The following is a 26,585-nucleotide window of genomic DNA, read 5'->3' as shown; positions in this document are numbered from 1 at the left end:
CTGAGACTTTCTGTGGCAGTTTTGCCAAGATTGGGGTTCTTTTCTGCCCTCCAAAGAGGCCACTTCCACCAGGACTCTTCAAGTTAGGCCCAGGGGGCTGTAGTGTGCAGGGGTGTGCTAAAAACAAAGGTGGGGGCAGTGGCGGCTGCAGTGGTGGTGGTGGCAGCAGCAGAGGCCCGGAGGGGGGGGGGGGGCAATGACCCTTTCTGCCCAAGGGACCAGATCACTGTCAGTCCGCCCCTGCTCCATTGCCTTATGTGCAAGCTTAAATTAGAAGTCCGCTTGGACAGAAAAATGCCTGCTGTACCTGAATATAACTCCCCATGAGCTGTCACAGACAAGGCATGAGCTAAATTGGAAAAACAGTTCTAATGCCAAAGATAATGTGCATTGAAAGCTAGTTTAGCATTGCATTTCCTCTTTGGTAAATAACCCTAGAATTATAATAACAAACCCTTTCCATTTAAGTGCAGATCAAAGTTCTGGCCAATATTTCTATAAAGTACCATTAAAAGCTAGAATAGACAGTCCAAAATATTCTGGTGAAATATACTGAATATGCTAGACAGTTCCAGAAATTATAGGTTTATCTAAACAGACAGCATGAATATTCACAGATAGCCATTATTGTAATTTATAAGCCTGTTTGGGCAATTTAAAAACTAGCTTTATTTATTTATTTATTGCATTTGTATCCCACATTATCCCACTTCTTTGCAGGCTCAATGTGGCTTACAATACATCATGGGTACTGGAAATAGAAGTGAATATACAATAGGTTAACAGAAGGTTTGTGTTACATGGTGGTGAATTATATAATGGTGTTAAAGCAAAAGACATTATAAGACAGTACTAGAAGTTTAAAAGATTATACAGTTACACATGTTGATCTTTGTGATATATCTTGTCGAAGAGATAGGTTTTTAATAGTTTGCAGAATTGGTCAGTTCATAGACCGTTTTCAAGCTTTATATTAGTATGGAATGGCTTCTGTCATGCAGAAACAGAGCAGTACGGTATATGGCTTAGTATTGTGCAGGTCATCCTAGGTGTTGTTTAAATGTTCCTCACTTCATGGTCCGTTTACTAAGGTGCGCCGAAAAATGGCCTGTGCTGGTGTAAACACGTGTATTGGATGCGCGCAGGTTCATTTTTCAGCGCACCTGCAAAAAAGGCCTTTTTTAGAGGGCTGAAAATGGACTTGTGGCAAAATAAAAATTTGGTGCGCGTTCATTTTGAGCCTGAGACCTTACTGCCACCCATTCACTTAGTGGTAAGGTCTCACGCATTAACCAGGTAGTAATCGTCAGCGTGCATACAATGCCGATTACCGCCTGGTTAGCGCTATGCGCCAGAGAATAAAATATATTTTCAGCGCACATAAAAAATGAAATTACCGCCCGGGCCATGTGGTAGCCAGGCGGTAGTTCTGAATTGGCATGCATATGAGTGTGTGTAGGTGCCTACGTGGCTTAGTAAAAGAGCCCCTTAAGTTTCAGGTCTTAGAAATTTGTGAATTAGAAAAATGTATACCAAAAAGATATTGGGATAGAAGGGAGGCAGGGATCTGCGATGCTAAGTCCAGCAGCAAAAACATCAGCTCATCAAGGAGCAATAATAGTATGGAAAGCTTAATGTACAAATAAATTCACAATGCACAACAATGCCACATTTCGCCTACAGCTGTGTCAGGGGTTAGAAACTTTGATGTCCCCATGCATACCTCCGACCCACCCCCATCCTCCCACCCTGTCAGACTGTCATAGTAATGCTTGAATGTTTTCACTTATATACACTGTCAGCTAGCACATTTGCTTATTTCCGATCTGACGAAGAAGGGCAACCTTCGAAAGCTAATCAAGAAATGTATTAAGTTATGTCCAATAAAAAAGGTATCATCTTATTTTCTTTTCCATGTTTTATTTTGTTTGATTTCTATTGATAACCTTAAGAGTGGACTAACACGGCTACCACACTCCTCTACTTAAACTATAGGAGAAAATACCCAACTTTCCCCTAATAGTTATTATGTCTCTAAATATTTTGCAACAATGCTGGCAATGAAAAGGTGAATCTGCTTCACTGGTGAGGAAGTGCTGCAATATATTTGGAGACATAATAACTATTAGGGGGAAGCTGGGTATTTTCCCCTATAGTTTCTAACGCCTGATGCAGCCGTAGGGCGAAACGTGGCCACGTCGGGTATTTGTATTAATAAATCTGCCCAGCACTCCTAAATCTTAGATCTGCTTTTGTTTATTGCTCCATTTTAAACAAAGGCCCTTTTCCCACCGTGGTAAAAAGTGGCCCAGCGTGAGCCAATTTCATGTGCCCAAAGTAGAGCAGGCACATGTTCAACCATGGCTTAGTTAAAGGGCCCCCCAAAAAACTTACACACAATGCAATAATTTTTTTTTTAATTTATTTATTTAAATTTTCCAATATATCACCACATAAAGTGAATATGCAATCGGCATTTTTTAACATTAGGAAACAAAAATGATAAGTATATATCTTTACAGCCCATTTGTCCACAAGTTAAAGAAATTTGATTCCAAGATTAAAGAAATTAAAAAAGAAAAAAAAATACAAAAATTAATAATCAATAGATGCTTCCTCTGGTTCAGACCCCAGCCTGCTAATTAGGGGAGGCTTACTATATTCACATCAACTCTTGCATCAATAAACTCTTTCAACTGTTTTGGACAATGCAATAATTTTAAGGAATAATAACAATAACAAATAATTAATAACCTTGTTCCCAAATTATTTCAAATAAAAGGATTAAAAACCGTGCATACAAACATGCGCATTGTTTGTCAGGGGAAATAAATAGAAATCATACTGAATGTCGTGGTGAAGAAATGGATATACGACCGTTTTTATTAAATAGAGTGGAATTGTGTATTTTGTCTATTAATTTTATTGTGAATATGTTCTAAGCCACTCAGAAATGTAGATGAAGTGGGGGTATTTATTTATTTACTGGGGTCTATTAACCGCCTTTATGAAGGTATACAATTTTTAAATAATATTTTAAAATACCATGTAATTAAGAAACAGTGACTCACATACTTACTGATAAGGTGACATGTGTACAATGTGTGGCAAAATATTAAACTCCTCAACTCAAACTGATCTGTACTTAATATTTCATGAAGTGGTGGTGTCTCATCAAAAGGAGGAAAAGCCTCAAAAATGATAAGGTACTCCTTTGTCAATCAGTTAATCAACCTTAGGGAGCCCCATTCATTCATCACAGGCTGAAAAACCTCCCGTTAGTCTTTACTAAAAAGTAATTCATTCGTGTAAGGTTGCATTTAATTCAACTTTATCCAGACTTCTAGTAATAGGAAAGAAACATATCTCTGCAGCTACTCAGTCTCTTCTCGCTGCCCACGGCCAACTTTGGCCAAGGTTTCGACTCCTGCTTCAGGATCCGTGGCATCCACCGACTGATATTTATTACTGCTGAATCCTTTCTTGTTTTCAGATGTAGAGGATGTTTGAGGGCGCAGGTTGGATGAATTCATGAATATAGCTCATAGATTATAAAATACACGCCTGTGTGCACACCAGCCATGTTACATTTACACCTATTTCTCAGCAAATGTAAATATACATGGTGAATTAGGCACAACTGTACAGGTTTTATAAGTCTATTTAGAAGGACACACAGGAGTAAATTCAGTAAATGATGCCCAAATTTGTTCACTGAAATAAAAAAAAAATGAGCGCTGAGCACTATTCTTTAAATGGGGTAAATCCTTGCATGTAAATTAGACGTGGATCCCCTGAATTCTATAATACTGTGTGCAATTTTAGTGAATGCCTCTGACCCGTCCATGCCCCTTGCTTGGCCATGGCCCTTTTACTCAAGGGTTGGTGGATGGCAAGCCTGTTACCATATGCCAATCCAAAACTACCGCCGGGCTACCACAGGAGCCCAGCAGTAGTTCCCACCCCCCTGCACACCATTTACAGCACTACAAAAAATATTTTCTATTTTTGTAACGCTGGTGCTTACCCAATGGTAATCAGGCAGCACCATGCATTGCCCAGTTACCCCCGGGTTAGCACTTGAGCCCTTACTGCCACCTCAGTGGTTGGTGGTAAGTGCTCTCCCTGCAATGGCTGTGCGACAAGTGGTTCACTTACCACACGGCCATTTCTTTTCCAGAAAAAAAGACAACCTTTTACCCACTGCAGTAAAGGAGGACCTCAGTGAGCATCAAAACATGCGCTGATGCAAGCACAAGCCCCCTTTTACCGCAACCTAGTAAAAGGACCCCCAAAAGATCTAAATGCACATTTTTATATAATAGCACCTAGCAAGATGCATGTATAAAACCAAATTGTTGCCAATTAGCACCAATAATTGATTATTGGCACCCAATTAGCACTAATTGACTTATTACTCAATTAAATTGCGTGTACAGATTGGGGGGTCATTTTACTAAGGTGCGCCTGAAAGTGGTCTGTGCTGGTGTAGGCACGTGTTTTGGACACACGCTGGTCCTTTTCCTCAGCACGCCTGGAAAAAGGGCATTTTTTTTTTTGCCGGAAAATAGACGTGCGTTTTTGTAAAACATCCAAATTCTGATTTAGATGTTCTATCATAAGTAGAGGAGCGTGGTAGCCATGTTAGTCCACTCTTAAGGTAATCAATAGAAATCAAACAAAATAAAATATGGAAAAGAAAATAAGATGATACCTTTTTTATTGGACATAACTTAATACATTTCTTGATTAGCTTTCGAAGGTCGCCCTTCTTCCTCAGATCGGAAATAAGCAAATGTGCTAGCTGACAGTGTATATAAGTGAAAACATTCAAGCATTACTATGACAGTCTGACAGGGTGGGAGGATGGGGGTGGGTAGGAGGTATGCATGGGGACATCAAAGCATATCATTGATATTCTAACAGGATATCATTGATATTCTGCTCCAGTCAGCTAGCACATTTGCTTATTTCCGATCTGAGGAAGAAGGGCGACCTTCGAAAGCTAATCAAGAAATGTATTAAGTTATGTCCAATAAAAAAGGTATCATCTTATTTTCTTTTCCATGTTTTATTTTGTTTGATTTCTATTGATGTTCTATCAAAAATGCCCCTCCACATCTGCTAAGAACTGTAGCTCTTGTCTTCTTTATCGCAAAATCTGAGACATTTCTATTCAGAATACTCTGACTAATGCTTAATTTTGATTGATCTTCCTTATTTTTAAAAGTTTTTTGTAAACTGTTACAGGCCCAAATATTGGGAAAAGTGATATAGAAATATAAGGGTTAGATTAGATTAGAGAATGAGAGAGCCTCGGCCATGTCTCTCTGGATGCAAACACCATGGGAGACAGCCTGGAAGAAGGTGTAACCTCCAGCCCTGGCTTTATAGCAGTTTCTGCATATAAAGTTTCTGCATATGAGGATTGAACAGGCTTTTCCCCTTGTCCTGAGAACTAGGATTGTGACACCTGGGAACTGCAGAAAAGTGAAACTGACCAGTGGGAAGAACCAGAAGAGGGCTGTATAAAATGTAAGCTATTTTGCCTTTATGGGCAAGCAGCCATGGAGTGCGGCTGGGACTGTCTGCTTCAGGTTTTGTCTAGGAATTTCTAGATTTTTTTTTCCTGCTCCAGTAAACCTATTAGGAGAGGGAATTAAAACTGTGGTGATTTAAAGCCATCATGAGACTCCCTACATAAACTGCACAGCTGGAGGTGAAGAAACCTTGGGAGAAGAGGCAGAAGCCCAGAAAGGATTAAGGACTTTGAAAAGGCAGTTTGGAAAGAAACGGCCTTCTATGGAAAGGCTGAATATATGTAAGTTTAAGAATTGTTCTGCTGTAAGACTACTGCCTAAAAAGGGAAATGGCTTTGGCTTGTATTTTTGTTTGTGAGCAAATGAGGAAAATAAAAATACCACTTTTTTTTTCTAAAGACTGTTTTTTTTTTTAATGGAATGCACTACCCAAAATCTTAAGATCAATTCAGAACCATCTAAATTTCAGGAAATTACTGAAGACCACCCTGTTCAAGAAGGCTTACCTTCCAGACTCAACCTAACTTACTTCTTCTTTGTTACAGCAAAATTCATGGACTCTATTATTTTTAATTATCTTTTATTATCTCTGTTGTTTTATACGTTGCATATACGATTACTATCTTATTATTCATTGTTTAATTGTATTTTACTAGCTGTAGCCTGCACTACGGTATTGTGTAAGCCACATTGAGCATACAACTAGTGGGAAAATGTGGGGTATAAATGTGTTAAATAAATAAACACTAAAGTCCTAAGAGTGTATAATCATTCCTCTAGAGCAGGGGAGTCAATGACCTAAAAGTAATGGACAATACAAACCGATATACCAGAAGAACTGGTGGTGCCTTGCCATGAGAAGATGGACTACCTGACGCTACTGGTGTTGACCTGAGGAAGGCGCTCCACCACAATACGCAAGGGGTGCATGAATGTGGATGCCCGGTTATAGAATTGCCCTTTTAGGACTAGATCAGTGGCATACTGAGGGTGGGGCAGTGGGGGCGGTCTGCCCCAGGTGCACGCTGCAGGAGGGGTGCAGGGAGCAGCCGCGCAGCTGTCAGCTCCGCTGGTTCCATTCCCTCTACTGTTACTTCCTGTTCCGGGACAGAGGGAGCAGGGAACCAGCGGAGCCAACAGCCGCGCGGCTGCTCCCAGCACCCCAGCAGGTAAGAAGAATGCACCCGGGGGTGGGGGCTTGCAGGTGATGCACCGGGGGGGACGGTGATGTGCCGAGGGTGGACGCTGCACCCAGGTGGGATGGATAATGCTGCATCGGGGGGGGGGGGGGCGCAGTGGCGATCCATCCCGGTGGCAGCCAACCAACGAACGTCACTGGACTAGAATCTCTATATCATGCCTAAAAAATCGCTGCCAAAATGAAATTTGCCTAAGCATATTCTATAAAGCGTGCCTTAATTTAGGCATACTGTATAGAATAAGCCTAAATTTCTGCATGGTATATAGAATACTTTGAGTGCTACTCCATGCAACTAAATTTAGTTACGGGCAATTATGCCAAGTAAAATGTGGTGTAAATCCTGATGCCAAAATTATGCACAGATCAGCTGTACTCTATAACAATGTGCATAGATTTTAGAAATGCCCATGACCCGTCCATTCCATGCCCATGGCCATGCCTACTTTTCAACTATGGGACTTAGAATTTACGCACACCACATTACAGAATATGCTTAGACTGTTCTGCATGTAAATTATAATTAATGCCAATTAGTGCTGATAATTGGTTGTTAACACCCAATTATCAACGCTGATTAGCTTGTTAGCCAATTAGCTTATACGCATTATTATGGAATACGCTTTGATTTCTGTGCACAAATCTCAAGCAAGATTTATAGAATTCCGGGGATAATATCTTCATGAAATAGTGGCCAGTTATAAAATTGCCTTCCACATGGCTGCATATTGCCTCTAAAAGTATAAGTGGTAGCTCCACCACTGTCCCTCCCCAATGCCAGTCCCTTTTTGTTTTCAAATAAAATTTGGCCATGTGGCACGGCATTTTAGAAATGATATTCAAGCTGGAATTGAGGCATCTACAAAAATCTTAGAAAAGCTTCTGCCAGCCTAGATCCTTTTCTAACATATACGCAAACTAAACATCTATGTGGTGACTACTTCCATCAGAAGATCCCATTTGAGAAATAAACATGTCCATAACATTGGCAGCAACCACCCTGCGACATAGATATTTCAGGTTCAGCAGTTCAACGCCAGTGTGGAGACTTCAGACCATCCTCCACCCTGATCAGATCTCCCTTGATATGCCCCTCCCCATCAAAGCCTACTCCAGAGCCTCCTCCTCACCCCCCCCCCCCGATCTGACATCTCCCCTATTCCCCCCATTAGCACATGCTTCAGATTTTTTTTTTTTTTGTTACATTTGTACCCCCGCGCTTTCCCACTCATGGCAGGCTCAATGCAGCGGGCAATGGAGGGTTAAGTGACTTGCCCATAGTCACAAGGAGCTGCCTGTGCCGGGAATCGAACTCAGTTCCTCAGTTCCCCAGGACCAAAGTCCACCACCCTAACCACTAGGCCACTCCTCCACTCCTCTGATCTGACATCATCTGAGCTCTCACAATCTGTATCCCCCTCCAAGCCCTTCCCCAAAGCAAACCTCCTCCCAAGTAGCCAGATGCAACCTCCTCCCACTCCTACGGACTCTACAGCGACCTCTGGGACTTATATGGAGGTCATCCTTAGTGGCATAGTGCAATAGGGTGGGAGCAGACCCCCATACACTCCCACCCTTCTGACTCTGGGTGTCAAAATGGCACCACTGACCCTCTAGGAGTAGTCTTGCTTACTACCACTAGGGGTCAGCCTTCCGTTGTTGAGTATCAGTGGTACCCCGAGTAACTCCCAGCAGCTTGTTAACTGACCAGATAAGTGTCAGCACTTAATATCCAGGTACAGTTCAGCTGACAGCAACCAACATTTAAAAAAAACACTAACCACCACTAGCTAAATATGACCTCCATAACTTTGAATACGTTATTTTAAGCCTGCTATAATTTTAAGGGATCACAGTGTAGTTGATGTGTCCAATACGTGCCTGTGGGTTTGAATTGTCTTTAAATAGGGTGCTATAATGATCCAGAAAAGCTTTTATTTTTATTATTATTATTATTATTATTGTTTGTCAGAGTGATGTGTGTGTGTGTGTGTGTGTGTGTGTGTGTGTGTGTGTGTGTGTGTGTGTGTGTGTGTGTGAGTGACTACATCTGATTTCTCAAGCTGTTTGCAGGGCACGCGCATGTGAGAACATGTTGCTGTATCAGTGGCACAGGTGTGATTCCAGCAAGTTCTTGCTTGCTTATACAGCTTGAAGTCTGTGTGCTATTCATGCATTTTGGATATTATTCTAGTCTGAGATATTTGACTATATAATTACCATACCTTTATACTGGTCAGTTTTATGGATCATATGATTCCTCCAAGTAAGGATAACATTCACGTCCATCTTTGCTCCTCAGTGGGATAAATGATTATAATTTTATGACTTGGATACACCCTTTTACATTTTTATCATTTTGTGATTTTCTATGTCAGTTTTCCAAAGGGATTTCTCCATTCATCTGTCTACTTAAGATAGGCTACAATTTCCAAAAGGCTCCATGTCATCAGAGACCAAGTGAGTCAGACCTGGCTTTAATCATGTATCCCAGGTCTCACACTCTCTCTTACCAGCATCCTGGGCAACGACTAGCTCTCAGAGTCAGGTGCCCTTGACCCGGGCCACAAAACAAAACAGTTTCTTACTCTTTGTTTTCTTACTTCATGTACTGAGCTGGGCACAGGCCAAGGCCTGATAAAAATCCGGAAGGCCGTAGGGTTTGAGCTAGTCTCTTTTACTCTATTTTTCTCTGCTTTGCTAAGGAGTCAATCATTCTTACTCATGCAATGAACAGAAACTTTACTGAGCTTCTACAACAGGCAATCCAAATCCTTCAGAACAAAACCAGTTAATTTGTAATCCAAATTGATTTCTTGTAACAATAAATCCAGAGTAGAGAGCTGGGGGTGGGTTAGAAATCTAACCCATCCCCACCCATCCCTGTTGGAATCTTACCCATCCCCACTGAAATCTTACCTGTCCCCACTCATCCCGAAAAATTTAACCCATCCCCATCCATTCCCTAAAAAAAATATATATATATATATATATATATATATATATATATATATATATATATATATATATATATATATATATATATATATATATATGGTCAGCTCTCTCTCATGGGCCGATGATCAGAAGCCACGAGCTGTTCCAAACAGTGCTCTAAAAATAGCACATGGCTATAACGCCCCTATGACCAAAGCTAATAGCATGCAAATTTATGTGCACTATTAGCTCTGATCATAGGGGTACTTCTGTGGGAGGATTATGCCTGGGCAAGGCACAATCCTCCTGCAGAAGTTGTTTGACAGTCCGGGCTGTCAAAAACCCAGATCTGTCTAACAGCAGAAGTTTGACAGGTCCGGAATTTTCTCCTGGACCTGTCAAACCTAAGCCTACCCCCCACCCCTAAAGCACAAAAACCCTGGTGGTCCAGTGGGTCACTAGCTTCCCCCCCCCCCCCCCCCCACCGAACAAGAACATCCTGGTGGTCCAGTGGGACTGCTAGTTTCCGCCTTCCACCCCCCCCCCCCCCCACCAAACAAAAACACTCTGGTGGTCCAGTGGGACTGCTATCTATCTGCCCCTCCCCCAGCAGCCCACCTCATTGTCGTTGTAGTGGGAGGAGGGAGGGACTAGCACTTTCTCCCTCATCTTCGGGCGCCTTCCTAAAATGGCGGCATCCTGCCCTGCCCATCCTGGGATGCACTGGGCGGAGCTTAACTTCCATATATAGGTTACAGTGAGAGACTGGTGCAGGTGCAGCTTACACTTCCACGGGAATCTCGAGGAACTGCTTCTGTCCCCATGAGAACCCCACAGCTGCTTCCATCCTCACAGGAACCCCACAGCCCTGGAGGGGATGTTCGTGGGATTTCCATGAACCCCGTTCCCATGCAGGTCTCTAATCCAGAGCCAAATTCAGGGATATGGTGTAAATCCTCCAGTTCAATTTGGTAAATCCTACAGTTTGAGAATATTTACAACTCCTCCTGTCCTTTACCCATCCCTTCTGGGTGGAAAAATCTAAGACTGTGCCTGCAGCACTGGTGGAACAAGTGACTTTCTTCCTGAAACAGACTGCCTTGTCTGTCCATTCTTTCCCTCAAGGTGCACCTCTATGGGATATCACCTTGAGCTCCAACAGAGTCTGTTCTGCTCCTGCTCCCAGGCTGGGATCCTCTACTTCCCACCTGGAGCACTCCACCACTACATGGTCACTGTTTTGACTGGCAGAAACCTCTCCTTTGGTCAGCCTTAGCTTCTTGAACCCATCCAGGACTCCCCCTCTCCTCAAGGATCCTGGCGGTGGTAGAAGCAACCAAAACCTTGTGCATTTCCCAACCGCAATATTTATAAACTTCAAATTTCATCCCTACTGTCATTCAACAACCAGGAATATTTCCCTCAGCACTTTCCCACAAATACTCCCCTTGGGGCTAGGCCACTCATATCTCCATTGCCAACCAATTTCCCTCCCCCCAGTGACACTGAAGAGGGTTACCACCACTTCGTAATCCCCATTATAATCATGGATTACAATCACAATGCATTTATGAAATTTGTAGCTCATACCTGTATAACAGGAGCCAATATTACAAACCCATCAATGCAAGGAGGTAAACCCAGACCTGGCTCAGTTTGTCTTATGACGTGGAGCTTGTCAGTAACTCTAATATGGTCTTTTGATTTTCTCACTATCCAGGGTTTTTGTAACATATTAAGCACGTTCTCAAATGGTATTTTTGCTGGTAGTTGTTTACTGGCCTGTTTATGTGATCTTTCAAATCAAAGCAGCTTATAAATGTATATAGTCATTATAAATTATATACTGTACCTTCTCTCTCCACTTCCACTTTAATATAGTTATATTATCTATTAGTGATCCTAGGTATTGTATTATGCATCTTCAACCTGAGTGTTTTCATAATGCACACTCTTGATAAACAGACATTACAATCAATATATTCAGACTCATTAAAAAAAATTACACAAAGCAGAGAACATATATATTAGTCATCCTCCCTTTCAGGCTTTATTTGTAATCTGATGCAGCCTCTGTGCAGTCCTTCGGGATTGGATGGAGCACCAGCAGGAAAAACGGCCAGAAAAATACAGGTTGAACCACATTATGAAATCAGGACAAGGCAGTGGGGAGTGTAACTGATGTTGCAAATGTAGCTGGATTACATCATCTTTAACCTTGACAGATTTGTGCCTTCGGTACCAAATGGGAAGAGCAAAAAGTACAAGTCATTCATTACTCTTAGAACTCTACCAGGCGACAGCTTGGGTTTGATGCCAAGCAGTACCTCTGAAGAATGTCCTAATTGTGGGAAAACAAAATCATAAATTGGTTATTCATTAAGAACATAGGATCAATCAGTAGAAGATATTTCTTATGACCGCAGAGATCTAGGGTGAAGTAAATTACACATTAATTCTAAACATCTGGATTGTGGTTGGGCAGTTCTTTCATGTGTTGGTTTTAAAACAAAGTCTCAAAACACACAAAAAAAAGTAAAAAATATATACCCTAAGGTCAAACAACAATAGATACAGCAAATTATTGGCACTGATTGAACATCACTAAGCTATTGAGCAATTTATGCAATTTATAAATGTGGAGGAAAAAAGTCTTCAGAAAAAGCTTCCAGGCTGAAATCAGCCTCATGCAAAAAATAACAATCACAGGACTCTCAGAAAAACAACTTTTTAAAAATCCTCAAAATTATATGAAACAAGAGCATATAGCAGTGCACTCAACGTTCTGTATTATGGAGCAATTTAAAACAAAGCCAACATAAGTTTAGTCAAGGGAAATCTTGCCTCACCAATCTACTTCATTTCTTTGAAGGGGTGAATAAACATATGGATAAAGGTGAGCCGGTCAATATTGTATATCTGGATTTTCAAAAGGCATTTGACAAAGTACCTCATGAAAGACTCCAGAGGAAATTGGAGAATCATGGGATAGGAAGTAGTGTCCTTTTGTGGATTAAAAACTGTTTAAAAGTTAGAAAATAGGGAGTAGGGTTAAATGGTCAGTATTCTTAATACAAAAGGGTAGATAGCGAGGTTCCACAGGGGTCTGTGCAGGGACCGCTGCTTTTTATCATACTTATAAATGATCTAGAGATGGGAGTAACTAGTGAGGTAATTAATTTTGCTGATGACACAAAGTTATTCAAAGTTGTTAAATCACTAGAGGATTGTGAAAAATTGCAAGAGGACCTTATGAGACTGGGAGACTGGGCATCCAAATGGCAGATGGTGTTTAATGTGAGCAAGTGCAAAGTGATGCATGTGAGAAAGAGGAACCCAAACTATAGCTATGCGATGCAAGATTCCACATTAGGAGCCACTGCCTAGGAAAAGGATCTAGGTCTCATTGTTGATGATACATTGAAACCTTCTGCTCAGTGTGCAGCAGTGGCTAAGAAAGCAAATAGAATGTTAGGAATTCTTATGGAAAAGAAAATTGAGAATGTTATATTGCTCCAGGTTGTATTGCTCCATGGTAACGTGGAGGGGCATTTTCGATATGACGTCTAAGTTTGACTTTGGACGTTTTACAAAAAACGTCCAAAATCTGAATAGCAAAGAAGGTCATTGTCAAAAAAAGAAAAATGGGGCACTGCAGTGGACTTCATAAAATGCTCCCAGGTACCCATCTGACCATTGCTCCCTTACCTTGTCTGCTGAGCCCCCCAAAACTCACTACCCCCAACTGTACACCACTACCATAGCCCTTATGGGTGAAGGGGGCACCTATATGTGGGTACAGTGGGTTTCTGGTGAGTTTGGGAGAGCTCACAGTTTACACCACAAGTGTTACAGGTAGGGCGAGGTAGAAGCCTAGGTCAACACATCTGCAGTGCACTGCACCCACCACTAGACTACTCCAGGGACCTGCATGCTGTTATAATGGACCTGAGTATAACATCTGAGGCTGGCTAGTAATGTTTTTCATCATATTTTTGGGGGGTGGAAGGAGGTTAGTGACCCCTGGGGGAATAAGGGGAGGTCATCCCCGATTCCCTCCAGTGGTCATTTGGTTATTTAGGGTACCTTTTTGTGCCTTATTTGTTATAAAAACAGGTCTAGCTCAAAACGTCTTAGTTTTAGTCCTGGACAGTTTTGTTTTGTTCCATCATGGCTGAAAGACATCTAAGTCTTGCATTGTTTCGTCTCCTCGAGATCCTTGGATACCATCACTCCCTCTCCTGATCCGAGCTTACCAATCTCTCCCCTACTATCTGGTGCTTCTCTTTTGGATTTCTGTACTTCTTCTCATTAAATTTTAACTGCCAGACCCTTGACCATTCTTCTAGCATTTGGAGATCCCTTCTCACGGTTTCTATTCCCTCCAGGTTATCCACTCTATTAGCTATCATTGTGTCATCTGCAAAAAGGCAAACGTTTCCTTCTAACTCTTCAGCAATGTGTCTCACAAATAATGTCATTATTTAACAGTTCAGTTTTAGAATTGTCTTCCTGTTGGTCTCTGTCTTTTGCAGCCTTTTCTAAGCTTTCGTAAGGCCTTGAAGGCCTATTTATATACATCTATATAATTACATATTTTAATATATTTTATTTATTATTATTTGTAATTCCTGATGACTGTATCAGTTTTTATTCTTTTATATCCCACTTTGAATCCTAATTGGAGAGTTGGCAGTTTATAAGTCTTCTTGTAATGTAATGTAACGTAATTCATGAGTCTTCTGTGAGGGACCGTATCAAAGGCTTTGCTGGAATCCAAGTAAATTACATCTAATCAGTGCTTTTTTTGTAGAAAAAAAGGTGCTGGTACTCATTGTGGGTGGGGTCACCACATATGGCTCCACCCCTATGATAGCCACACCCACATTAGCCACACCCCTTATAGCAGCCATGGCTCATATAAACAGACATCATTGAAAATATTATACTAGTATAGGAGAAAAAAAATAACATGATTCTTTTTCATTATAAATAATTTCTGTAAGATGTTACAGCTCCAGTATACCCAGTGCAAAATAAGACAGTAGATGTAAATTCTCAAATTAGACATATTTCAAACACTAAAATGAAAATAAAATGATTTTTTTTCTACCTTTTCTGTCTGGAGACTTTGTTTTTCTATCCATATTGGTCCCAGTCTCTGATTCTGCTGCTCTCTATCTGTTCCCTTAACTCCATTTCCAGGGCTTCCTTTCCATTTATTTCTTTACTTTCCTCCTTTCTTCTTCATTTCTTGCTCAACATCCATAATTAAAGCTGGGTCCTCCTCTGTAGAATTGACTGGAGGAGGTATATCGTGGATCCAGCTTTTGCCTATTTTCTCCATCCATGTGCAGTTTTTCTCCTCTCTTCCTTTTCCCTCATGACTTCTCTAACTCTTCAGAAAAATTATTGCTTAAATGGGTGGAATCTCTTTCTATTCCTTCTTGAATTTTCTCAGTGGTCTCTTTTCTTCCTACTGTCTTCTCAGGTTGGTCTTTTACTAGTTCTCTTTCAGAAGACCTGGCTCTGTTTTGCAGCTTCTCTTTGACACACATCTGGGGCTCTGCAGCTGGAGGACATCCAGACTGAGCCTCCTCTTCAGAGTTTAGGGCCATAGAGTCTGCTTGCCACTTGACCTCGGATCCAGCTCCATCTGCTGGTTCATTTGATATAAGGTCATGCTTGACGCCATCATTGTCATTCTTTGTGGCATCTGAAACCAATTTCTGGTCTTGTGTCATGTAGCATTGACTATGACATCTGAGGTACCACTGGCAGTGTAATAACTAGCTGTTTTTTGGCTTTATTAAATTTAGCAGTACCCTGGTTTTCATCAACATGGTAGGGGAGAGAAATTTGGAGACAGTAATCAGGTTTCCATCTGCTTGATTCTTTGGTTCTTGCCGGCAATGTACAGCGTTTCTGGATGGAAAACCACATTGTAAATCATGTGCTTCCTGCCCTCCTTACATAGGTCTTCCTGGCTGGGGGGCCAGGCTGTACGGTAAACTCCAGTGTTGCCCCTTTTGGATGCTCTTCCCCTCACCAGCTTTACAGCCAGGCTTCTGTATCAGCTCATTGCTGCAGACGTTGATGTAGCAGTGCTGAACGCTGTTGAGGCTGGTCTTCAGAACGTGCCCCTGCTGTGGATGAACAAACTTGACATCCATGCCTCGTTCTTTCTCCATGAGGGTTATCTCCTCTTCATATTTCTTCTTGCTCTCAGGATCGGAGATTTCGTCCGCGTAGGCCTGGAACAATTCTCTGAACTTTTCGTCTTTGAAAGCTTTGCTGAGCCGCTCCACTTCCTCAGTAGTTAGATCTAAATCTTCTAATTTACTTCTTGTAGCCATTTTACTTTGGGGAATTCGGTTCGCCGCCCGACACAAAGTTTTGACCAAAGAAGCGGCGGCGGCGGCTGCAGCGCATGAAGATGAAGTCACACCGAGCTGAGCTGCAGAAGACTTGTGAGACCGGTCTGTAGCTTGACCGCTGGTTTACAAGGAAACATGTAGGAGCTGAAACACCAGCGAGCTTGCAGCTCTTCGGTTGCTGTGGTGACCAAGCCATGCAGCCAAACATTCTCACGGGCCGTGTTTACTAGCCAAACCGAGGTTGCAACTTGCAACCTCGGTTTGGCTAGTAAACATGACATGACATGGAGATAAAGTTTGTCCCTATCTACACAAGCCTCAAATACTTAGTACACTACTACCCCTGCTGGAATTCTTGCACCAAAAAAACAATTCTGCACTTGTAGGGGGCAGAATGGAATATCGGGGAGCTGCCGGAGCTCAGAAAAAAGGTGCCGGTATGCCGTACCGGCGCGTACCGGCACAAAAAAAGCACTGCATCTAATGCACATCCTTCATCCAGTTCTTTGATTACCCAGTCAAAGAAGTCAATCAGCTTCATTCGGCACACAGTATTCGCACATTAAATACTGTGTGCATTTCTCAAAAAAGGTATAGCATAATTAGAAAACGATGAAAATGATAAAGGGGATAGGATGACTTCCCTATAAGGAAAGTCTAAAGCTGCTAGGTCTCTTCAGCTTGGAGAAGAGATGGCTGAGGGGAGATATGAAAGAGGTCTATAAAATACTGAATGGAGTGGAATGGGTAAACATGAATCGTTTGTTTACTCTTTCCAAAAATACAAGGACCAGTTGCACACAATGACGGTATTAAGTAGTAAATTTAAAACAAACCAGAAAAAATATTTCTTCACTCAATGCAATGAATAGAAATAAAACATAACATGGAAAATAAAATAAGATGATACCTTTTTTCGGGCCCTGATTACTAAGCCACACTAGAGGCGCGTTAGTGTGTGAGCTAACCATTAGCGCGCTAATTGTGTAGGTGCCCACAATATTCCTTTAGGCCTCTAACCTACACAGTGCACACTAATTTTATGCATGCACTAAAAATGCTAGCACACCTTAGTAAACATGGCCCTTATTGGACTAGCAATGCATTTTTGATTAGTTTTCGAAGGTAACCCTTCTTCTTCAGATCAGAAATGAGCAAATATTGACAAATATAAGAATATATAAGTGAAACACAAAGCATTCCAATGTATTAAATTATTTCAATGTATTAAATTAGTCCAATAAAAAAGGTATCATCTTATATTATTTTCTCTGTTTTGTTTTATTTCTATTCATTACCTCTAAAAGTGGACTAACACATCTACCACGCCACTTCTGTCAATGTGTAATTAAATTCTGAAATTTTGTTGCCAAAGAATGTGGTAAAAGTAGTTAGCTTAGCAGGGTTTAAAAAAAGGTTTGAATAATTTCCCTAAAAGTCCATAAGCTGTTATTAAGATGGACTTGAGAAAATCCACTGCTTATTTCTAGGATAAACAGCATAAAGTCTGTTTTACTGTTCTGCGATCTTGCAAAGTGATGTATTCAAATTGATCTAATATATATTCATTGAAGATATCCTGAAAACCTGATGTACTTCTGGCACTTAAGGACTGGAGTTGCCTATCCCTGATTTAGCCCCTACTTATAGAATTGACCCGTCTATACCCTTGGCTCTCCCCACTGTTGGTCCTTTCTTCTATACATAACTTTTGGCCATGTAGCAAGTTAACTGGTCCAATTACATTCACATAAGCTCTGAAAATTCACACATAAGGGAGTTATAAATTTTCTACCTGCTGGCAAATGCATAACTCACTTTGAATATCAGACCCATTCCTTTTATGTACTTTCATTTTATTGAGCTCTCAATGAACCACAGAAAATTGCCAGTCTTGCAAAAAAAAAAAAAGAAAGAAAGAAAGATCTTTCATGTGTTTTGTTTCGGAGTGAGGTATCACACAGAAGCCTTCTGAAACTGGTACAACATAATTCCCTTACATTTGCTGATGCTTTCAAAGATTTGAGCATCCCTTAATCTACCAACATATTTGGCAAACAATATATATATATATATAACAATCATGAAACACAAACAAAAGCTTTGAAAAACTGTAGACAGAGAGAACCACTACAAAGCCAAAGCCAATTCCAAGAACTTATTACCACAGGCAAACCACTAGAACATTCTTTCTATCCTTCAGTCTCTCAGGTTTCATATGGGGAATATAGACAATAGAAAAAATGGAAACTCAAGGAATTTGGGACCTAGGAATTTTGTGTAAGTGATTTATGAAGGCTAGTGGCTCTGCCACTCTCGTCGCTATCCTGAGTCTGCAAGAAAAATGGCATGTTCCAATTTCCTGTCAAAAACTCCCCCCTTTCAGCAGGTTCTAATCTCCCCGATCCCTCCCCCCACCCTTTGAGAATCCCCTTCCTCAGGCCCCTTCCACTCCCAGGACTTACCCAGAGGTGATCCCTGGTAAACTAGTGGGATGAAGCAGAAGCAGTCCCTCTCCTCGCCTGACCTGCTGGCTGCAGATTCAAAATGGTGGTGCTGATTCTTAGTATTAAAAAAACAAGAGCATTGATAGGGATCAGTGCCACAATTTGAACTCAGAGCCACTCTCAGGGTGATGTTATCAATTTAAGTGGGAAGGCAGTCCTAACTTAAATGGATATCTTATCCATTCAAGTTAGGACTGTACATTCAGAAATCCTATGTGAGTGGATGGGCTGTTCGATAGGGTTGTACATAGCAATTTTTTGGTTCAGTTCATCTTTAGATCAATCATCTGTTCAGTTCATCTTTGGACTCCAAATCATTCAGATCATTTGGATCCATTAAAGTCGATGAGGCAAGCAGGTTTGTACTCTAACAGACGGGTTTTCCATCCATTTTAACACTTGCTGGCAGGCAAGAGCTTGGGAGCTGGTATAAATATGTGAACATAGAGTAGGTGAGTATTTTTAAGCTATGTGCACACTTTCCCTCACATTCTATATATGGAGCCCAGATTTGGGTGCGTTTCCCAGATGTGTGCACAACTTAATAGGCTAATGAGCTGTTAACTGTCAATAATTAGATGCTAACAATTATTGATGTTAATTACCATCAATTAGGATTTGTGCTCACATCTGCCTGTGCACTATTCTATAACACTGGGCACCTAAATCTCAGTATGGAACCCCAAAGGGGGCATGACCATGGGAGGCGCATGGGCGGGGTCATGGGTGTTCCAAAAAGGTTGTGCACATTGTTATAGAATAATGGGTCTCTGTGCCCAACCTGGGCAGCGGGGTTTACACCAGGTTTCAGCAAGTGTAAGTCTGGTGCCCAAATTTTTGTGCAAGAACTGGTGCCCTTTATAGAACAGCTCTTAGTGCCGATCTTTTCTAGTGCTCATTTTTGAGCACCATTTATTGAATCCACCCCCTTTGGGATTTTGCACTTGCCCCAACAAAACATTTTCCCTGAACATGGCTATACCTGGGTCACAATGCTTATATGATCTTATGTACTCAGACAGTTGAAATATATATAGTATAATGTGGAATTAGTTTGAAGATGATGTTGAGACAATTTGCTGGGCAGTGGTTCCAGTGTGAAACGAGTCACTGCCGAGGCTTTTTTCCACGGTTTGGTTCTTTGCAGGTTGAGTACATAAGATCATTATAAGCGTTGGGTTGTTGGGTTATATAACTCTGGATATTTACCCCCACAATATTAAGTTCAGCTGGGACATCTCAAATAGTTGATTTATACCTGGGTCACATAGATGCAAAAAGATGTTTAATATAGCAGCCAAAGTGTCGTTAACATGATGCAGTAACTGTTTCTTTTTTTCTCTTTTAACTCTGTATTAAAAGTGTACATTAAGATCCAGGTTAAACACATTACATAGCTCTTTAAATAAAGCCTTAACTTTCTATTTAGCCACGTAAAGGACTTTGAAAAATGTTTTCCTCGTATAGGTACAAACTTCACATTGCCAATTGATTCATTTGGAGTAAAAGAGGAAAAGTATATATTGTTGATTGAAGATGGAGATTCATTTCTGGCTTCACGCTCTTTCTTCATCTTGACATGGTTTGAATATATTCTTTGCTCTCACTCCACCCGGTTCTATATTTACATGATATTATCTGAAAAGAATGCATCTATGAAAATGGATAAACATATGACAGGATGAAAGCAGCTTGATTGTATATTGCTTGTTTCTTTGCCAGGGGCATCGTAAAATACCACACGAGCCCCACTTGAACAAAGACGATTTTCAAACACAAGATTTTAATTAAATCACATCCCATATGCAGACTGAGAGTAATTTATAACAGGTCACTAAGCTAGAAGGGCAACTGACACCTATTTTGACCTATTTTATAAAGACAAATAGATGCCTATAAAATTGTCATAAAATTGTGCCATAAAAGCTGGAGACGTCATAGCGAGAAAGTAGCTGCAGACATTAACACAGTCTCAAGACTAGGTGTAAATGTCCATGCACTAAGTACACATTTGTACAAATTATGCAGGTAAACCACATCTCCATCCACACTGAGACTAAAACCTGTCCCCAAACACATCTATACTTGAGTTGCATAGAAATATGTAAATATGTGCATTCTTATCACTACACACACTTGTGCTTGGGGAGTAATTTTATGTGTCATTTCTCTTGCACAAATTTGCAAGTATATATATATATATAAATATAAATATATATATACACACACACACACACACACACACACACACAAAAAAAAAAACCTTTATAAACTTAACTGCTTAATCTTTCAGTATTGTGTGGTGTCAAAATAATAGCCTATGTGCACTGGAAAAAAATATGGTCAATTTTGGAAATAGAAATACGTATGTAGAACAGTGGTTTTCAATCCAGTCCTCAGGGACCACCTAGCTAGTCAAGTTTTAAGGATATCCACAATGAATATGCATGAGAGACATTTCCATACCAAGAAAGCAGTGCATGCAAATCTATCTCATGCATATTCATTGTGGATATCCTGAAAACCTGACTGGCCAGGTGGTCTCTGAGGAGTGTGTTGAAAACCACTGATGTAGAGAGTGGGGGATTTTTACACTCTTTGTAAGCAGAAAAAAAGTGCCACAGCCTCAACCAATAGCAGTGTAAATTATATAGGGGGCTTTTACTAAGCTGTGGTTAAAAAGAGGCCTGTGGTAGTGTAGAGGCATGACATTGGCAAGCGCTGGGCCATTTTTTGCTGTGGCTGGGAAAAAAGGCTTTTTTTTAATGGGGCAGTAAATGGCTGTGTGGTAAAATTAAAAGTAATTTGTTTTTATTACTGCCTGAGCCCTTACCGACACCCATTGACTTAGCAGTAAAGCGCTACTTGCATGTTAATCATACAGCACGCTAATGTGGCTGCTCTACCGATTAGTGCCAGGAACACCCCCCATGGTAGAAAATTATTTTCTACCATGGAAAACAGTGCATGCCAACTTCCGAATTAATGCCGGTCACCAGCACTGCCCTGGTGGTAGTGCCTCTTTGGCATGCACTATTCGCATGTTAGCTCTACCGCTGCTTAGCAAAAAGGCCCTATAATCTGTGACATGGCTTATCACTGGGGAAGAGCAGTGCTTTGTTTGGTTTCTCAGCTCCATTCTAACTCTAGGGAGTAGGGAGTGTCTTTAATGTCCAGTATTCAGATTAGGGGAGGAGATAGTTATTGGACAAAATTGCTCAAAGCCTGAAGCAGGATTCAAATCTTTTGTCTTTGGTTCCAGGCTTCCATCCTAAACCCTGGAACAAGTTAATTAGAATGGTGTAAAGTAAAAGACTGGGTAAAGGGGCAGAAGTAGAGTTTGCATCTAATCATAGTTGCTGTATTTGTGAAACTACTTAACTGGGTAAGATAACTGGACAGAACTGAATATCGGTGCTATCCAGTTATCTTTAAGCTCCGCCATTGCAATGCCTCTGATCTTTCCTAAATTGTTACCAGGGCCTTAGAAGAAGCAGGGGCTTGTTTACACAAAGAAAGTCCAGACCCTAAGGGCCCCTTTAACCAAGCTGCGGCAAAGGGGGGCTGGCATTGGCATTGGCGTGTGTTTTACATGTGCGCTGAGGCCCCCTTTTACCGCAGCTGGTAAAAGCGAAGTCTCACTTTCCTACAGGAAATGGCCAAGTGGCAAGTAAAGCACTTGCTGCGCGGCCATTTCGGGGGAGCCCTTAAGTGCGTGGCACTGCTCGAAAACCACCAGTTACACTCTGGCACTACAAAAATAAATAAACTTTTGTAGTGCCGTAAATGATGGCGCACTAAGAGTGGGAAGTGCTGCCGGACTGCTGCGGTAGCCTGGAGGTACTTCCTGTATAGTGAGCAGTAAGTCTGCATTGGGCTTACCGCCACTTAGTAAAATCTCAGGACCTTTTCCCTCTCCAATAATAACTTCTTTCCAGTAGAAAATCCCTGTTGTTAACTCCCACCCCACCCCCCACCCCCAGGTGGCAGGAAGACAGAACTTTGAAGGAAAGTGTGGGGACTTTGTATCTGACTTGGAAAGAGATAGGAGAAATGAATAGAGGGATTCAGAAAAATAAAAATAAGAAAGACTGGTGGAAGCAGAATGCTAGATTTTCTACAATACAGAAAAGTGGGACAGTGGAATGCCCATGGCAGGGAGACTGTAGCAGTGAAATTGGGATAATGATGAGGTAGAAGACCAAATAAAGAGTCAATCAGATGTTTATTAGTACCATTACAACACATGGAACACTGATTTTTACTTTTTTTAATGTGTTGTAGTAGTACTAATAAAGATCTGATTGACTCTTCAACAAATTAAAAAAAAATAAAAAGCAGTGTTCCATATGTTGTAGTAGTAGTAATAGGCATCTGATTGACTCTTTATCTGATCTGCTATCTCATCTTTGCCTTGGCTTTTGCTGATTGGTTGCCTTGCTGTTTTCTTGGCAGTCAATTGGGAATCATTAAGGATGAGAATAGATTTTAGTAGTGGGATGAGAAGAAAGGGATGGGTTTGGGGGTTAAACAGGAAGAAGTTGCAGAGTTTAGCCAGGATCTGAATGTGGGAGGAAAAGGATTAGGATATGTCAAAGGTGTCTTTAGAACAGGGATGGGGACCTTTTACTAAGCCGTGCAAAAAAAGCGACTAGTGCCATTTGTAGCGTGTGGGTTTACCACATGCTGTGGCCACTTTTAGCTTGGTGTTAAAATGGCCGCATTTGTATTTTGTCCCATAACGGCCATGAACTAATTTCCCAATTAGTAGTACGAAGAGTTTCTTAGCTTCAAAAACGATCTTCCTTGCTCTCCTCTTATTCAGACTATCGGACCTTGACCTACGGTGGCCAGCATTTCGTCGCCTGCTTTACGGTTCAACGGTGAACTTAGAGTATAGAGGAAACATCCCCTGTCTTTTCTCAAAAGGAAGACCAGGGGATGTTTCCTCTATACTCTAAATTGACCGTTGAACCCTGAAGCAGGCGGCGAAACGCTGGCCACCGTAGGTCACAGTCCAATAGTCTGAATAAGAGGAGAGCAAGGAAGATCGTTTTTGAAGCTAAGTAACTCTTCATACTACTACTACTACTACTGTGTAATATATTTTTGAGGAATATATATATTTTTGCAGTTGTATAGTTTATCACTCTCCCACAATGTAGGGAAAATTAGTTTGAGTTTATTAGGAGGTTTTTTACGCCTTTTTTACAAGTCAATGATGAAGCAGCCCTGCTCTTGTTGCTTTTAGCAACTCTTGAGCTTCGTGAGGCTTTTTCCTCCTGTAGCAAAGACTGGCAGATGTTAGACCATAAGAGAACTCTTAAGATTGATTTATATATATTGACCAAATACCATCTCAGCCAGGGCAGGAGTGGACAAACATGTCCCGCCGCAGCATGTGCAGCCCGCACCACTCCCCGTGTGTGCGAGCGAGACCAACAAGCCAGTCATCTCCTCCACTAAATGCACAAAAAGAAAGGAATCCATAAATAGAATGTAGAGGTCAGGCTGAAATATGGAAGTGAGCACTGAACAGGAAGTGAGTGAAAATAAAAAGAATTCAGTTTGGGTCATCTAACAGTATTGTTAAGTTGCTCCCCTTCACTCCGAGGTTGCAGCTCCCCAAACAAAAGGAACACTCTCCAGCCGTGCTCACCTCCAACTCAAAATAAAACTGTTTATTGCATAGGAAGGGCGTCCCTCCTTCTCTCAAGTACCGATCCACAACACAAAACAAATCCCTGTTACCGTTTACCTTACTCAAGCCGGTTAGGTACACCGGCCAGGCTTCAGCAGCTGCTTCCTCTCTCTTCCTCTTCTAGAGAGGAGCAGCACAAAGCAAAAAAAAAAAAAACACCCGGTTCAGTTTAGCTAGGCTTACCAAAATACAGTTCAGTTTAGCCAGGCTTTAAAACCCCAGCCTGGCTTTCAAAACACCGTCCAGGTTAGCCAGGCTTTCAAAACTCAGTTCAGGTTAGGCAGGCTTTCAAAACACAGTTCAGGTTAGCCAGGCTTTCAAAACACAGTTCAGGTTAGCCAGGCTTTCAAAACACAATATGGCTCTGCGCGGGCTCAAAGCCTAGGGTCCCACCCTCTTGGTCAGTCACTCTCTCTTACCTGACCTCCTCCCGCTTGACCCGGCTTGGCCCCGCTACTTCCTTGGCTTTCGCTGAGCCAGAGCTGAAAAGTCCATCGGCTCTTCCAGGGTGTTCTCCGGTTCCGTCAACTCCATAGGGCAGGGCTCACTCTCTGCCCCACTCTCCTCCGGAGCCCACTCCATATTCTCTTCACCCCGCCCCTCTCCCAGCTGCTCACCCTTTTCTTCATTAAAGTGCTTTGGAGTCCCTTCTTTCTCCACCCACTTGTTCCACCACCTCTTCCACCAGGTTGGAGAATCAGCCTTACTCCTTCCCCTGCGGCCCTCCTCTGGTGACTCCCGGGAATGCACATAGTTTCTTTTATCCCCAGGTTCCCTTGGGGCATGCTGGGAGTTGTAGTTTCCTATTTCGGGTTCTTCCCTGGGGATTGCCTGCCTGTACCTGGGGTATTCTTGCTTACCCCAGGGTTCCTTTGGGGCATGCTGAAATTTGTAGTCCCTTTCTCTCCTCTTTTCTTTCTGTTCCCCAGGGCTGCCTACATACTCTTTACAGTATGTAAAAGGTATATGTTTGAGCCCTTGGTGTTCATTGGTGGGGTATCAAGTTCATGCCATAGCCAACAAACACCAATGGCATTGATATCAAAGGAACAGCAAAGGAAGTAATGCAAGAGATAACCCCAAGTGGCACAATACCAAGGTCCTGCCAGCCTTAGCAACTGTACAAACTGGCTCCCCGACACAACTGTTCCATCATTTTTGATGCTTTTGTACTAGAATATAATAGAGATAGGCCATAAACAAAAGACCCTTAACAATGATCTTAAATTCAACCCAGGAGCTAAATATTTACCAGTAGAAGGGATTCAAGAAGGCAATCATGGAGAATGACCTTTCTGCTTACATGAAAATGGCAGTGAAGCAGCCTATAAGCTGTTCTAGCAATTGTTATCCTCCTAATTCTATAAAAAGCTCTAAATAAATGAATGTGTAACTTTGGGCTTGTGCCTGATTTGCATGCATTTTAATCGAATAATGAACTAATTAGTGCCAATAATTGCTTTTTTTAAGAAGCAATTATTGGCACTAATTATATTCAATTAACATATATGTGCATAAGTTTTATGCAGAAATGGGGGCACTGAAATGGGAGGACCATGGGTGGATTGGGGTGAATCGGGCGCATGACTATTAGTTACACGCATAATGATAAAAAGGGGCTTTGTGTCTAAGTATAGGCATGGGCATTTCCACCATATTTTCATTGGTGCAAATGGCCGCATCTAAATATAAGTGCAATTCCTGAGCTTAAGAGCTATTCTATAAACTGTACCTAACTATAGGTGTGGTTTATAGAATACCACTATGTGCTTTTTTTGGCGCTGATTGCTTGACACATCATTTATAGAATCCCCCTATCCTCTAGATTCTATATAGTGTACCACTTAATTATTTTAATAAGCCATTCAGTACCGATAATTGCCAGTTAAGCAATTATTGACACAAATGGGCTGCTTGTTATGGAAAATCACATTTGGACAAATTCCACTATATATGATCAATCTTGTACGTTATATATTATCCAACCATCTATATCATTTTCAGAACCTATCATTACTTGATCTTCCAAGTCCCAAAGGTATTACCTCAAAGAAGCTCTTTAATTGCCTGTTTGCTTTTGAAGCTGCAAAATTTTGGAAATTTTATTACCAATTATACCATCTTTAAGAAAGATCTGAAGACATTACTGTTTAAAATAATCTGATTCATGGTTGCTTTTTCTTTCTTTTTATTATTCTTAGTATGTTATATTGTTTTAAGTTTAAGGTATCTTTTGTATTTTAATTTTGTAACTTCCTAGACTACTGTGCTCTAGAATCTTATTGTAACCCACTGTGAACTATATTTATGGGAAATGGCAGGCTA

The 26,585-nt window shown here is 41.3% G+C and overlaps 1 pseudogene; it reads right to left on the bottom strand.

The window, feature by feature from the left end:
• Positions 1 to 15,056: 15,056 nt before the first annotated feature.
• On the bottom strand, positions 15,057 to 16,031 carry LOC115461913 (annotated as a pseudogene).
• Between the last annotated feature and the right edge of the window lie 10,554 nt (positions 16,032 to 26,585).

Source organism: Microcaecilia unicolor, chromosome 2 (assembly GCF_901765095.1).
Source record: "Microcaecilia unicolor chromosome 2, aMicUni1.1, whole genome shotgun sequence".
Lineage (NCBI taxonomy): Eukaryota > Metazoa > Chordata > Amphibia > Gymnophiona > Siphonopidae > Microcaecilia > Microcaecilia unicolor.
The sequence above is the reverse complement of the archived record's forward strand: the minus strand, read 5'-3'. Positions and strand labels throughout refer to the sequence as shown.